The sequence below is a fragment of the Argiope bruennichi genome, chromosome 1 (genome assembly GCF_947563725.1).
Source record: "Argiope bruennichi chromosome 1, qqArgBrue1.1, whole genome shotgun sequence".
Taxonomy (NCBI): domain Eukaryota; kingdom Metazoa; phylum Arthropoda; class Arachnida; order Araneae; family Araneidae; genus Argiope; species Argiope bruennichi.
This window is the reverse complement of record NC_079151.1, coordinates 117,824,145-117,839,899: the sequence shown is the minus strand read 5'-3', so window position 1 is coordinate 117,839,899 and position 15,755 is coordinate 117,824,145.

Genomic DNA, 15,755 nt, shown 5'->3' with positions numbered 1-15,755 from the left:
CTAAAAAAATACGAAATTTAGATATATATAGTACTAGCCGCCTTTGGCGACTAGTGTGTTCGCCAATCTTAATGCTCGTTAAAATTTTAATAATTAACTATTTTATGTACTTCCTACTTTAATAGCTTCTTCATTAAAATATTTTAAAACTTCAAATTTCAATTCACTCGGAATATTATAAAGGCCTTCAGTCATAACGTAATCTGTATCTCTCCAATTTTCTGTTAGCTCCCGTAGAATTTATGTTTTAAATTAAAGTGGAAATGATTAATCTGCAATTAATATAATAATATTTTTTACTGAAACAAAGCATTTTTTTGTAATATGATTATTGAAAACAGAGTCACTGAGCATTTAAACCTTATGGGCACTACAGAATATCTTTCTTAATTTATGTAATATCTCAAGAATTTGTCAACAAAATTTTTTTGAGATTCATCTTGAGCAGGTATATTAATTAACAATGTTTAATTTTAAATGCATCAAACACTAAGAAAATAAACAGAATCGTTTAAAATAATCGTTCGAAAACAGGTTAAAAAAATTACTTTAAAAACGATGAACTTAAACTAACATAAATACAATTTAATTACAAAAGCATACAACTAACCTAAAAATTATTTAAATCGAGTCCGCTTCCGTTGAAATGTAAACAATCAGAATCAATGCGCATGCGTGAATTTTCAACGCCAGTTACGGTAACGCAAATGTGTGAATTTTTCTACTCCAGTTGGGGTAACGCTATGTAGATTAGATATTTTTAATTTCCTTTAATCTGTTTTATTTTAATTCAAAAGTACTTCCGAATGAATCTGAAAGATCGATTCATTAACAATGTTTAATTTTAAATGCATAAAACATTAAGAAAATAAACAGAATCGTTTGAAATAATCCGCCGAAAAATCTTAAGCCTAGCCTCATTACTGTTGGGAAACAGTAATGAGGCTAGGCTTAAGATTTGAGACTAAACCCTGAAGTCTTACTAATTTGGAGGTGGAGAAAAATGGAAGATTTTTTTGGCGGGAAAGTTAGTTTTTAATTAATAATTAAAATTCTAGTTAAAATTTCAAAAAAAGGGACCCCAGGGGAACATTCCCGACCTCCAAAGTATACACGTACCAAATTTGGTAGCTGTAGGTCAAATGGTCTTTTCTGTAGAGCGCCAACACACACACACATTGAGCTTTATATATAAGTATAGATTATTACTTTCTCTCATCCTTAGTATAAAGTTTAGTAATCGTAAAAAAATTGAGATTTTGACGAATCTCCATGTTTTAGACTTCCTGGAGTTCCAAAAACACATTTTTGGAAATGTCCGTCTGTTTGTCTGACTGTGACAAAGATAACCCAAAAACGCTTCAAACTAGACGGTTGAAATAAAATATACTGTCCTTACACCAAGTTTGGAGTTTCTATCAAATTTTGTGTAAAATCTGTTTATTGGAAGTTCGTCTGTCTGACTATTTTAATATATTTTAAGACCCTAACAACAAAACCAAGAGAGCTAGACAGATAAAATTTAGTGTGCAAATTTAACATGTATAATGTGGACACCTATAAAATTTTCATCCAAATTTAATAAGGGATTAGTGTCTGCCAGTCTATAATTTCGGAAACATGCAAAAGCAATAATTCGAAAACGCATTGACTAAAATTTGGTGTGTGATTTTGTGACTGCAATCATAGTTCTGTGACAAATCTTGGTACCTTTCCGTTAACCGGGCGCAAGCGAAAAATAGTCAAATAATGTAGAATTCCTCTGAATAGATTTCCCTCAATATTTGATAAAAATCTACAAATCCTTTGTCAAATCAATATACAAAATTTACATACATAGGCATATATAGTTTCAAAAATTATGTGTGTATATAATTTCTGTGTCTTTCGAACTCGGAGAAGAATAAAAATTGGAGAATCTTCAAAATCACGAGTTCACAGTTTTTGACGATTGCAGCACTTATTCTGTGAATTATGGCACTTTACAGGACCGCTGACAGTTATCTGTCATGAGCGTCTCTTGTTTTTTCAGTAAAGCTAACTAGGGCCAAGAGTACGACTCAGCTACACACACGTCAAAACCCTTATTACGGGGTGGACTTCCTTCATGCATTTCATTCACTCATCAACAGATCGTAATTTAGACCTGAATCAGATAACGATTACCTCTTAACAAGTACCCAGTTGTATCACTCTCGACATGGAGGACTTTGTAACCACGACAGATTTATACCTGCGCCAGCCACCACACACGGAGAGTCTTCGCCCGGCGAGGTTCGAGCTCGCAATCCAGGGAATGCTAACCCAACGCCCTACCAACCAGGCTATCGCTGCCTTTCATTTATCCTAGGCTTCTTATATAAAAAGTAATATATATATATATATATATATATATATATATATATATATATATATATATATATATATATATATATATATATATATATATATTGGTATTTTTAACACATTTATGATTTATCTATAATCTTTAATGAAAGATTAAAAATTTTCTCTCTTTTCTAAACCAACGTAGCTAGATTCCTTGCTTTGCTGACTTCAACTTCTCATCTTTTAAAAATTTTTGAATTTATGATTTTGTTTTCATTAATAAGAACTGCCATCTTATTAGTATATAAATTAATATTATTATTTTTTTTATTTTCAAATTTTTATTTCTTAATATTTTTTTTCCTTTCATTACAATTAATCAATACGGTATTTTGTGATATATGTGAAGGATCAAAAATTATTTTTTTAATGTTGCATGCTGTGTAAAATTTAAAAATAAATGTCATTTTATATTCAAGGATGAAAGGAAGGAAGAATTTAAATAAAAGTATGTGTTAACTAGTACCATGAATTTGAGCATTAAGAATTTTTATGGGTATCTAATGAAGATAAGGATTTTAACTTAACGTACTTGCGGAAATGAAAGTCATGCTGACTCCAGATATGAAAAGTGTGAGTCCAATTCTGATTATACTCATGAAGAAAGGCGTTAAAACACAGGATAAGGCCATAACAACCAGTACGACAGAAATGAGTACTTGTTTCTCCATTGGCAAGACAAAATAATCGACAGCCACTCCTCCTGTAATAAACAATTTTTTATTTAGTAAATTATAGATTTTAATGCAGAAAAAACTTTTACTTTTTTGTACATGAAGTATACAAGTAGAAAATATTATAGTCTTCAAAAGATTCATCCTGGGAATTGTAATGAGTGTCCATTTTAAGACCTTAGGGAAAGAACAGTACTCTTTTTTCAGTATCCTGCACAGTTATAATAAAAGTAATTATCGTTTTTTTTTCTCGGTTATATTGATTTGAATGGTACAATGCAGTTTAGCCATCACCGAAATTTTAATATTTTCTAAAATTGAAATTTTTGAAATTTTTACAGAATATTTTATATTTAGTATTTTTCTATAATTGTTTCGACTGACTTTCTGTTAGATTTTATTAACGTAGGCAAGAGTTAGTATGAATTAAATATCCGAATTTTTGAAAAATTTAAATAATTGTTTTTCCAAAAAAATCCCATAAAATCATGAAAATTATGAAATTATCAACTTTGAAGTTCTTTAAAAAAACAACCAGAACAAATCTAAAAAATAGCTGTAACTACTATATTTTTTAAAAATTTTTTTATCCCTTAATATTTTTAATATTTCATTACAAATGAAAAGCTTTATAGTATTTTGTAAACAAATTATTCCCACTTTCGTTACCAGATGGCGTCTCTCACTGCGGCAGGTCAAAATCACATTGTAGTAACTAATAAGGTTTTTAGGGGATTTTACATGCGCATTTCCTACTTAAAATATTTACAGAAACACCATTTAAGCTCAGTATGATTGAATATCTCTTTTCTCATATAAACTATTATGTTTTTGAAGATTATCAGTATCAATAGTGACGAGAACAACAGCAGAAAATTTGGTGAAATTAAAATTCTTAAAATAATTTCATAAAAAGTTTGAACATGTAACACACTTATGTAAATAACTTATGCATGCACTTATGTCAGTTAACAATAATAATAATGCAAATGCAAATGAAAAATAATCATAATTTTGCGTAAAGCCTTTTAAACGTCTAAGCAATTTTAAATCTACCCAATAAATGTAATTTTTTGTTTCACGACTTCACTGATTTCATATTCAATATCCATAATAATATAATTTAATATTATAAAAATATCTTTAATTTTATTTCCAATACCTGCATTCAAAACACTATGTATTTCGAAAATCGACATTAGTGGCTGCAGAAGACTGGTTTTTAGAATTACTGTTTTCTCTAGTTCCGAAACTGTTTAAGATATTATACATCTTTGTAATTCACAAACATTACGTTGATTGTATTTTCTCAACAGACAAATGAACAAGAAGCAACAAAACATTAAAATCCAAAGTTTCTAAGTAAAAAAAATTGTATTGGTCTTGAAAAAATTCTTATCTAGAAATGTTATGGATATTACTTAAGTAGTAATGAAAATTTTTCATTAACCCTCTATAGGTGAGCCCGTTGAATTCCGTTAAACTGGAATGAGTTCACCTGTAGTGGGTGTATGATGATATAGTCAATTGTTCTCAAAACCGAATTACGATGTTTATTAACACAAAGACACATACAACAAAATATAGCTGCGACGCACATAAGCAATGAACAGCGACATTTCTAGCGAACAGCATGATCCAAGCAGCACAACAATGATAAGCAGCTCGAAGCGTCCAGAGAAAGAATTCATTCAACTAATAACTTCCTTTGATCGCAAATGACTGCCTGCATCTTAGTCTCACCGCCTTTCATAGTCCTCAAGACAGGGCAGAGAAGATCATCGAAGGATCAATTTAAATCGCGTCCTACTGGATCTATCATCAAAATTTCTAAAGATACTGAAATCTTTTTTTTTTCACCAAAGTCACCAAATTCGTTGCCAAGTCGTCAAATGATCACCAAGGTCGTGGGTTTCTAGCGATTGGTGATAGCGAGGACCAAACTCGCAATGTCTGGGTTCGTAGCCGAGTAACAAGACCACAAGACAAAAGTAATTACTCATGTCTCGTAGCTGTTATCTGGCTTATAAAGCGTCAACACAGGTTATTGATCTGGCATCTGTTCAATAACCGACAGAACTATCTGCAAACTGTTTTCCTCGCGCTGGAACTACGTGTACAGGGAAGCAACGTTAAAATTCGTAACAATATTTAATTGAATGCCGTTAATTCATTTTGACCCGAAAGTTGCCTGTATGTGTGTGTATGCAACTGGAGAAAATATTGATTATAATTCTATAGTTTGTTATGTCGCGCGCTCTTAAGATGATAAGTTTTTGAATGATATCTTTACATACCACATAAGAAACCACACATATATCCCATCTGACGAATATTAAAAACAATTCCCAGTCTTCTTCGGGTTCTTTCCTGGACTGGACCCAGCTGGACACCCAACAATGATGCGGTACCGCTGGGAAGTTTTTGAACACATCCCTGATAAAATATATTGTTAAAATTTAGCATAAGCAAATGAGCATTTAGTGTAACTAAAGTAGGGAAAAATGGATAATATTATATTACTCCTTGACTATAAAAAATAAATTGTTTGCGTATAAAATTGTACTTTCAGGATAAACATAGGAGAGGAAATTTTGATGTTCTAGACTCCTTCATAATATAATGATGCTATGAACAATGTTTTAGGTGTGATTCTTCTAAAATTATTTGGGCCGCGGTGGCCTGGTGGTAATGTCTCTGCTTCGGAACCGGAGGGTTTCAGGTTCGAGACCCGACTCCACCGAAGAACCATCGGGTAAGCGGGTCTGGTGCACGGTAAACTTCCTGGCTAAACGTCCTCCCGCTGGTGTGGCGTGGTGTGGAGAGGGGGGTGCCAGCTCGGGTGTCGTCCTCATCATCTGACCGAGGTTCAAAATTACAAGTTCCGTCCCAAAATATCCCTATTGTTGCTTTAAAATGGAATTAATATAACTAAACTAAAATTATTTATTTTTAAAAATGATTTCTAATTATGAAGCAACAAAAGTCTGTTGCTAAAATTAATTACTGCTTTGAGATAAAAAGACGAGCCAGAAGTCAGACCTCTGCCCTCGGGTGCTCATGGGTCTTTACCCTCAGAAGCTACTGCACCCCCTTTCCGTGGTAACGTGGACACAGCATCATCCTCTCCTTCTGCATAAGATTGTGGACATTAGATAAAACCGCGATAGTCTTTGATAGTATTGGCGAAAATATGTTTCATTACTAAATTTGAGTTATTATTTGGAATACGTTTAGCCTTTATATTGAATCTATCTTGCGATATTAGCGGCTTTTTACCCAGCTTAATCCCTGTCAGGTGATTAATTCACCATCTGGCGTGATTAACTTTCTCGCATGCCAATTGTTAAATAAGTTAACGTTCTCGCATTGCTGAAAATCTTTAATCTTGAATAAAAATGTTTTGCATGGCATGGCAGGATTTTAAATCTAATTGGCGATTTTTGGCAATCTCTGACATGACGTTAATGCATTTATTAATAAGTGGATTGGTTTTGAGTAATTAATGAGTGGAGTGCATTTCCGTACACTTTCTCTATACTCTCAATTTGTGTGACGTTCAGCGATGTTTTTATCGATTAATCTCTTACATGCAGCAAATATACAAAAACCAGAAAAGAAAATGCATATTTAGGATGCTTTTTCCTACCAAATGAAATGAAATTTTGACACAAAAATGCAACTATAATAGTAGGATAATATACAAAATTACATTTTTTTAAGTAATGGTGTTTATCCATTATCTTGTTTACATTCATGTAATAAGATAATTTATGTAACATTCACACATTCAAGATAATTCATGTAACATTCATATATTCATACATACAGGATTATTCATACATTCATACATACAAGATAATTCATACATTCAAGATAATTCATGCAACATTCATACATTCAAGATAATTCATGCAACATTCATACATTCAAGATAATTCATACATTCATACATACAAGATAAATCATACATTCATACATACAAGATAATTCATGTAACATTCATACATACAAGATAATTCATACATTCATGTAACAAGAAAGTATAGATTGCTAGACAATCAAGCCTTTGATGGACATTATACATATTTTTATAAAGATTTATTTTTTTTAATCTGGTTATCAAATTTTATTTGTGATTCTCTATGTGTTTTGTTTTTATTGTGAACGTTTGTTCTCGAACAACCGGACAGATGAATTTAGCCAATGATATAAAATAAGGGGAATATATAGATTTTGTGTTAAGTCCACACATTAAATGTCATCCATATTGCTCAAACCGTTTTTTGAGTTATCTGCTCATGGACAGACAGACAGACAGATATAATTCCAAAAATGCATTTTTTGGGCCTCATGGAAGTATGAAACGTGGAGCCTCGTCAAAATCTCAAGTTCATTTTTTTAATTACAATACTTTCTTTATATTTCATATATAAGTAAGTGAAAAAAAATTATGGAAAGTAGCAAGAATACAGACTAAACATATTTGCAATAATAAGAACCGCGAGTGCGTTTTGGAATCGACGATTTATTTTCATATCATTTTTATGTCTCTCACGTTCTATGGAGAGCAAATACTACTCATGCAGTGAATTATATTTTTTCGTCCCACTAGTCATATTGGCCTAAAATGCTTAAATACAACAGTGATATATTGTTCTTTTGGGGCTACTAAAACTCACACCGGAGTACATAATTTCCGCTTCCCCTATTATTGCGCCATTGACCAATAAATTGTTTTTATCTTTATTTTTGCAGCAAAAATCAATACTATATGTATCTAAAATAATACTTTTAAATCTATATTTCTTATGTTATGCACCTAAACATAAGAGTCAAGATCTATTTCAAATCTAATTTGTAATAGAAATAGTATCAGAGATGTTAAAAATAAATAATAGTTTTCTGTTTCGGGCGGGGTTCTTTTCACGTTAGAAATAATATTTTCTAATGAAATCTAATCCATAAATGACAAGAGATCTGTAAGCCTTAGGCAAGAAACTTTTCTTCATTATTCCCTGAGATTCATTATCAAACAGGAACCACAAACAAAAGAATAAATTTTTGGATTTAGGCATTTTGTTATATAAATTTTTGGATTTAGGCATTTCGTTATATAAATTTTTGGATTTAGGCATTTCGTTATATAAATTTTTGGATTTAGGCATTTCGTTATATAAATTTTTGAGGGATTCGCTTTTTGATCTTGAAGCAAACGGAAAGAGATAAATTTAAGTGAAAAAAAGAGTGGAATAATTGTCTAAGAGAATTAAAATATGCATCTCTGTAATTGTTAGATTGTCTAATGTTGGCTATATTATTTCGACTTCTACTATATGAAAGCATAATTTAGTTAAAAATATTATAATAATATATATAATATTGTTACGGAAATTTCCCGGGGTTCGTTTGGATAGTGGGAGTTATATGGTGTGGAGAACACTCAATCAGCAGGCGGCAGTAGAAAATGAAACAACGACGTTTATTTACACGAAGACACACAGGACAACACAAAGACGACAACTATAATAACACACAATTATCTTCAGCCGAGACGTGCAGACAACAGCACACAACAGACTCTAATTCAGACCATAGCGCACAACTTAATTCAGAACTCACTTCACTCCGTCGCTGCTCCGCTAATCTCAGGAAGGCCAGTTCTTTCTGTCGATTCCGACTATTCTGCTCTAGCAGCTGCAGCCGCTTCCTTTTATAGTTCTCAGGAGGTGGGGCTAGACGCCTCTCAACCAATCAGGAACGTTCGAGGCGTATCTCCGTTCCTACTGGACGGATAGGGAAAATTCTCTATGTTTCGGGTATAATCTATTTTGGCGCCAAAGTCGCCAAGTTTGTCGCCAAGCTCTGGGACCTGCCATGGAACCAACTATGCTGGAAAGCCGCATCACAGATTTGTAACAATATGATTATAATATATTAACCGCAGACCAGGATTCACCAAAAAATCTCCAATGATGCCATATTTGTTTTTGTCAAGTCAGTAACAGTTCAAATTTTACTATGTTCCGAGAGAATTAAAAATCCATATCTATAATTGTTAAATTGACTAATCTAAGACTCTCCAGTATGAAAACAGAATTTAGCTGATGTATAATATTTGGTACTTATTTGTTAGCCGCATAACGGGATTAGACAAACAAAATCGACAAAGATGTCATATTTGTTGCTGTCATACTAGTCATGGCTCAAATCAAATTTTGTTCGCCAATAGCATGTGATTAAGTCGGAAATCAGCCAATGGCATGCGTTTAATGCATACATTTTTTTTTTTTTTTGATGCTGGAAAAACTTTCGATTGAGGTGATGATATGTGATTTCGAACTATCCGTAGCAACAACGAAATTATTTGGAATATGATTTGTATGTAACCAGGGGAAACCAGCTGCTATATATGAAATTGAAATTTCTTTCCTATGAAAAGGGTGCTTGGCGGTTGTAACGGAGATCAAAAAGCGCCAAGAAAAAGTTTCGCCAATTTGGAGATTTCAATCGTCAAACTATATAGAATGGGATTATATAACTTGATACTTCAGTATATTTTTATGATTTTACGAAAATTTTTCTTTGCGCTTTTTGGTCGCCGTTAAAGCCAAATTGTACCTTGAAAAGTGAACTCGTTAAAAAAGATTTCAGCAATGCTGGAAATGCAATAGGGAAGTTTCGGCAATATTATTAGATGTTTTGAGGAGTAATTGAAATTTTGTAAAGTATTTTTTTTTATTTCTTTATCTTTTTCATTTAATTGTAAATTCAAATTATACTGTAAAAATAGAAATTAGTTTCTGAATATGATAAGTAAATTTGGTAGATGCATATTAACCATTATTCGAAATTAGCCAAAAATTCTGAAATTTTAAAAAGGAATGATTTGATAATTGTATATTAAAAAAAATCGAAATGGCATGCGTTTGAATTTTTCAGGGAGGAAATGTAATAAACGATTTTAGCAATCCAGTTAGATATAACAAAGATTATCGATGGTAGTTCATTATAGTTTTGCAGAATTTGAATGATGATTCCTCAAACATGTTAATAATTGGAGAAAATAATAAAAGTGATAGAGAATACTATATAGTCAGCGATTGTGATTATAATTTAAAAATTCTAGTCCATTACCTATTTTAAGAGCCCTAATTTTTAGATTTAAATTATTATTCCATTTCTATTAATTTTTTTAATGGAATTCCGAATTATGCGATGGTTTCATTTCGTATAAATGCAGTTTATTCTAGCATTCTTTAGAATTACCGCAAAACTAATGTAATCATAACATGAGTGTTGTTCCCCTAATGCGAAATTATACATACAGTATAAACTGTTTGAAATTCTAAGAAAGAAAATAAACTTACTAAAGTCAAATAAGTTAAACCCAATAAAAAAGTTGTTATTAATTTTCCGTTTCTTTCATCTTCGTTCGAAGTAATGACCGCATGTGCTGAAATGTCTAGAATTACGAAAAGTTTTATATTTATGAAGCAATATATTATGAAACATTGTACACAAAAAGTTAACTAAAGAAATTATCAAAAAATCACATTACTTGTTGGCGTCATTTGGTTTCACAAGATATGATTCATTTTCTATGCAAAATGTTGTGTTGTTATACTCTTAAAATAAACAAACATCCGCTTATGCTTTATGACATTGGTTTCGAGAGTATTAACCAGACCCAAGTTCCGGCTTTACCTCAAATGATCTTGAATTTTTTGTTCAGAACAAGAACAATAATTAAAAATAAATATCCTAAAAGGAAATTAAGTATTAATAACTCAAAATATATATATATATATATATATATATATATATATATATTGCTGGCACCGTCATATTTGGTGATTTACTTTCAAAACTATCTTTTTAAAAACTACTTTCATTTGCTGAGCACTACTGTTTCAATGGTTTATTAGAGAAACAATTACGTTTTTAGTATCTTGTAGAAAAATAGATGACAACACTTACTACATATTTTTACATCGATATATATATACATTAGTAGCACTTTCCTATGGGATATTAGCTTTTTTCGCTATATACCTCACTATTTATACTCAAGTTCATTTAGTAGCACTTTCACGAAAAAAAAAATTTTTATGGGGGGGGGGAATTCTTTTAAAATGACATTAATCACCTTTAAATAGTTGATAATTGTGATTTTAAATTCCTTTCTGCCGATAAGTTATGTAGAATAGTATGTTCGGTTTACCTGATTCAATGCGTTGTTTTATCTAGAGTAAAAACTGCCTACCATTTAAAAATTGCATGACAAATTTAAAAAAAAAAAACTTTCTAATTTTTGATTATAATTTATCACTAACTATAAAAATGTTTTCTTGTCTAGAAGTTTATGCAAGTGGATTAACTATGCATTTAAAATAAGAAATATGAATCAGCTTCAAAAATTTAAAGCATGGGACAAAATAATCTCCCGAAATTAAGAGAAATATTAGATTTTAATGTGTTATTTTATGTTTAATCCAATTTTATCAATCTGAAATTATTACTTGCATAAATAATGGGCCAATAGCCACCAAATGTTCAACTGGAAAGTATTTGCTTGAGAGTGCCATACGATTTAAACTTTGGCATACTGAAACAGCATATTTTATATATTTTTATTAAGATAGACATTATAAAAAATAATGCAAACACAGTATTGCATTTTCAGTAGCGAGTGTTTTTAGTAAAACGACCATATTATATTTCTCTCTACAATGAATTTAAGGAATCAAAAAAATTAGTTTACATCTTTATGAAAAATGAGCACTACAAAGTAAACAATTTAAACCAAATATTTTACTTTTGGAGTGAATAAAGCATTTTCCTTGTAAATATCATGTAATCGCTGATGTAAATATCATGTAATTGGTAATAAATCGCTGACATGCAAGATAGTAATTCCCAAAACTTGAATCGAATAAAGTTTTAGATGCATTTTTTTTTCAACCGACGGAAACCAAAATTTGAAACAGAACTACAATTCTAGTCACAAAATCGCATCCCAAAATTCACATGTTTAATTCAATCGTTTTTTTTTTATTCCTGAGCTTATATGCTCATGATAGTATAAAGAGACAGATGATCAATATCTATAATTTTGATCTGTGCATCACATTTTTTTGAGCATCACTGACGCTCTTTAAATAGACTTCCACAAAAAAAAGATTTACTTCAAAATGTTATAGAAATATCTAAATTTGGCGTAAAAATCAATCATGTACCAATTTTCATCCGTCTGTGGTAAAGCTAATAAGCCAGATAACAACCTCGGGGCACGGGTGGTCACTTTTGTCTAGTGGTATACAAGCCCCAATGTTGCGAGTTCGATTCTATCCAATGCCAATCTTCCTCACGTCTTCCAATCATTATTTAGTTATTGTGTTCACAAACGTACAGACGTAATGTCAAAAATATGTTTTTCGAAATCAGAGAGCTCTAAAATATAAGATTCGCTAGAGTTTTTTTTTTGGCGATAACAAAATTTTCTCTGAACTTCGTACGCGAGAATGTAAAAATCAAAAAGATATTTGATATATAAATTGGGCGCGTTAAAAACATAAATGTACTAAAATACACCAAATTGTTAAAGAAATTTCATATTTTCAAAAGAGATCGCTTAATGGTGAATTACAGCAGGCGTATAATAAAATATTTGCTTTGCTTTACATATTAAAAATAAACAACTGCAGAAACTAGCTTAACATTAATACTTGCAAAAGCTCTTAAAAATTATATGTGGAAAAATTTATTTTTTCAATAAAAGAATGGAATTGAAAAAATATTTCTTTTAAATTGCTTTTTAAAAAGATTGGTTGAAAATCAGGGAAAATCAGTACATTAATGAAATGGACGTCATTATAAAGCTAAGCTACTGACTTTTCAGTTGGTAAAAAAGTGCGCATGTTCGCAAGTTAATTTGTTCAAATGTTATGGCGGGAAAGCGTTTGTCTTTTAACCCTCTTTCATTCTCTTTAACGGGACATAAAAACTTCTTAATCCATCCAGTTATTAAAAAACATGTGCACTATTTTTTTTCCAAATTCTATCAATGAAAGTGGAATTGTATAAAGCAAAAGAATGAAATGGACTTTTATCCACATTATCCACATATATGGTCTTTCATCCATATATATAGGTAGATTAAATATCATGAATATTAGGTTTTCTCTTCTGAATGACAGTAATATTAACAGTTATCAGTTCTAGGTAATGTAATAATAGAATACAATTATATTAAGAAAAAGTCGTCTTTATCAATCAGCTGATTATCCAAGAATATTGGTTTTACTTAATCCCAGATATGTAATAAATAATCCCAGATAGATCCCTTTAGACATATTTTTATGCCTTTGATTCCGTCCAATTGTCTGGCTTTAAATAAGTGTTATTTTAATTGCCTTATATATGCTTTATTCATTGAGTACATGGACGTTTGTAATGAGACATGACATCTCATGACATCATAGTTCTATTAAATGCGTAAATATACGATTACCTATCTAAATTTATAATTAAATCTATCTAATTTTCATCTACCTAAATTTATAAAATAAATATCCGGTTAATACAGTGATTAAGATGCTAGAGCATTGGTTGTAACTGATTTCTGATAAATCATTTCTTATAACTTCTTATTCATGATTCAATCAATTGCCTGACAATAAAGCCATTTTATTTTACTTGTCTTAGTTCTGTTTATCGTGTACATGAACCATTTTAAAGGAAATAATATCATAACATCATAAACGCTGTTAAAAAGTAAATATCCAGTTAATCTTTTAAATTTAGCGATATTATAACAATTTTTTATTTGTTTTGTTAGCTGCACAGATTTTAGACTGAATCCTTTTTCCTTCGCTTTCAACAGTGAAAGAAAATCGCACGATTAAGCATTTGATGAAACAATGAAGACGGTTTAATAAAAAAAAATAAGTTCTAAAAATGAGCAAAACTTTTCAAGGCTTTGGTATCATGAAAAAGTCAATTTCAAAAATTTTGAAACGGCGTAAAATTTACTTTTTTTACGATAATGTTTTTGAAAGTTATCGTGAGAAAATGTCAAAATTTCCTTAATTTTTAAGTAATTAAAATTTAAAAAACATTTTGTTGTACACATTTCCGCTTAAAGTGAATTTTTCCAAATACGAAAACTCTAGATCTGGCTGTAATGCAGTAACACACGCACTTTTTATTAATATGGATATATAACAATTTATTAAAACTACTGCCTTCTTAATAGCATCTTCTCAGTTGTTCTTTAATATCAATTGCAATTGCCACTTAATATCTTTTGAAGAATTATGAGAATTATTATACACCATTCTATTTGCATCATAATAATTTATTTATTTTATATTAAAACAGTCTAGAGCGATTGCCATAAACAAGGTAATTATCCATAGATTCATGTCTAGAATAATGCATTTCTAAAGCATTTCACTCAACTTAAGCGATATTATTTAATGCAACAAAATAATAATAATGATAACTTTTAAAACTGTATCTCAGTAATTTTCCCTATACAAAATTAAAGTCACTTACACAATCATTATAAAGAGAGAAAATTTTATTACAATAATTTTTGTTTCGTTTATTTCGTTTGGTTAAAAATATAAATTTTAAAAGCTTTACATTTTATATAAAATATCGTGATCCAATAGTTTAATATCAACACCCACAGTCGATGATAAGTGCATTTTAAAACACAGTATGTTGAATTTCAAATTCTGTTTTATTCTTTGAGATATACAATGTTACTGTTTTAAAATCTCAGAGTAGTATTTTATTGAATGCCTTAATACAAGTTAGTGCTATAAGAATTAAGACAAACACATTTTCTGTTTTTATTTTAGTTGGTAGTTCCTTGATTGCAACAAGGAATGATTCTTTATGAAATGTCTCTTGATGAGTAGTATTATCACAGCCATACTTCACATAGTGCTTAGGCCCTGATTAATCTAATATGCTATCTATCGATTAATATTTTTTTCTAACTTTCTTGCCTGCTACAGTTCTTGTTGTACTCCAAATGTCATCCATTTTATATAGTTTTATATGTAATTAAAAAGCATCCCCACAAATTAGTCCAGACTGAACCAAAATTTTGATTTTTTTACAAAAAAAAATGTATATAGTTTTTTTTTTTTTAATTTAAAGATAATATAAATCTATATACTACTTCATTGAATGATGTCCTAGCCATCTAGGCATCGAAGCAGATTCATTCGATTCTGTTTCTGAGCATTCTATTCTTTGTCACTGATGGTACTTTGATGTTTTTTCTGTTTGTAAAGTTTTCGTTTCTCAGCATATTCTTAGGAATGGCACGACTTGGAATAACAATATTGGTATCGGAGCTTCTTTTGATGCATTTGTTGTTGGAAACTCAAGACATCGAAGCTGATTCATTTGATTTTGTTTCTTAGCATTCGGTTCCAAGCCTCTGATGATACTTTGATATTGTTTCTGCTTGCGAAAGATTTCGTTTTCTTAGCATATTCTTGGAAATGGCACAACTTAGAATAACAATGTTGAAATGGAAGATTCTTTTGCTGTATTTATTATTGTCCTAGCCGTTTAGTTTGATATTTGTTTGAATATCTTTCGCTTCATGAGTATTTTAGAATGGTTCGTCTGTTTCGCCTGAAAATGAAAGACAACGAAGCAGATTCATAG